Source organism: Chiloscyllium punctatum, chromosome 49, assembly GCF_047496795.1.
Source record: "Chiloscyllium punctatum isolate Juve2018m chromosome 49, sChiPun1.3, whole genome shotgun sequence".
Lineage (NCBI taxonomy): Eukaryota > Metazoa > Chordata > Chondrichthyes > Orectolobiformes > Hemiscylliidae > Chiloscyllium > Chiloscyllium punctatum.
The window spans coordinates 38,865,985-38,867,777 of NC_092787.1; positions in this window are offsets into that span (position 1 = coordinate 38,865,985).

A 1,793-nucleotide genomic window follows, 5' to 3' on the forward strand; every position below is an offset into this window, starting at 1 on the left:
GATTCTCCTGCTCCTTGGATGCTGCCTGACCTGCTGTGCTTTTCCAGCAACACATTTTTCAGCTCTGATCTCCAGCATCTGTAGTCCTCACTTTCTCCATTGTGTATTCATCCAATACCCAACTCCTACCTGTCCACGCATTTCCCATTGAGGATCATGGGCAAGTGAATAAGACCAAACACCTTCCTTAAAATGATTATTGGACCTCTAATCAAATCCTTTCTGATCCAGATGCTTAAGTTTTTCTGTTTTGTTGTTTTTGATTCCAAAGCCCACAGTCTTACAACAAATTCCTGCCAAAATAATTAATGGTGGATAATCCGACTGATATTTTATATAAAATTAGAAAGAGAAACCAAGTTAACATTTCAATGCCCTTGTCAGGACTGGTAAAAGGTCATTAAACTGAAACATCAACTTTGATTTTTCTCTTCATAGATGCTGCCAAACCACATCCAGTGTTTCTTTTTACATATACGCATATATGCATGTATACATACTCAGACAGGGAGATGATGACATTGTTGTCTGGTATACAAAATTAATGAAGGCATAACCATTTCCAAATAAATTTTGGCCTCTCATTCGTCCCTTCAGCTCTTGAAAAAACTTCACCCAAACCAAAACTCTGTTACCCAGAATTCTAACTTACACAGGGCCTCATTTCTCCCATTGCTCCCATGCTTGCTGTTCTACAGTGTTCAGGTTCTTGCAATATTCTCAGTTTAAGATTCTTATACACATCCATGTACTTAATTATCTCCATGACCTCAATCTTCTTCAGTCCTATAATCCTCAGATATTTGTGCTCATATAAAACTGGTCTGATCAGTATCCCGAATTACACTCAATGTTACCGTTCAAGTATTTTGGAAGCCCATGTGAAGAGTTTTGTTTTACATGAAACGTGCTATGTAAGTACAAGTTGATGATTGTGGATGAAGTGAACACACCTGGGCTGCACATATGTAAAAGCTGGATTGATATTTGGCTGAAACTCCTTTGCTGTTGTCTATTGAACATATTTTGACTTTATTCAGATTGTGGACAATTTCTGTTTTATTTGCAAACAAATTTGAATTGGAACATAAGTTCGTCTGAAATAACTTGTGCACAAGGGGTTTTGTAGTTGAGAGGGACAGGGACAACACTGGGTTGTCCTAAAACACCAGCACAGTGTGGACATTGTCTATGGCACAGGCATTGACAGTGCGCCTGCGCTGTGATCCGGGTATTGACACTGCGCTGTGACCTGGGCAGTGCGCCTGCGCTGTGATCCGGGTATTGACACTGCGCTGTGACCTGGGCAGTGCGCCTGCGTTGTGATCCGGGTATTGACACTGTGCAGTGCGCCTGCGCTGTGATCCGGGTATTGGCACTGTGCAGTGCGCCTGCGCTGTGATCCGGGTATTGACACTGTGCAGTGCGCCTGCGCTGTGATCCGGGTATTGGCACTGTGCAGTGCGCCTGCGCTGTGATCTGGGTATTGACACTGTGCTGTGACCTGGGCAATGCGCCTGCGCTGTGATCCGGGTATTGACTAGGTGCAGTGCGCCTGCGCTGTGATCCGGGTATTGACACTGTGCAGTGCGCCTGCGCTGTGATCCGGGTATTGACTAGGTGCAGTGCGCCTGCGCTGTGATCCGGGTATTGACACTGTGCAGTGCGCCTGCGCTGTGATCCGGGTATTGACACTGTGCAGTGCGCCTGCGCTGTGATCCGGGTATTGACACTGTGCAGTGCGCCTGCGCTGTGATCCGGGTATTGACACTGTGCAGTGCGCCTGCGCTGTG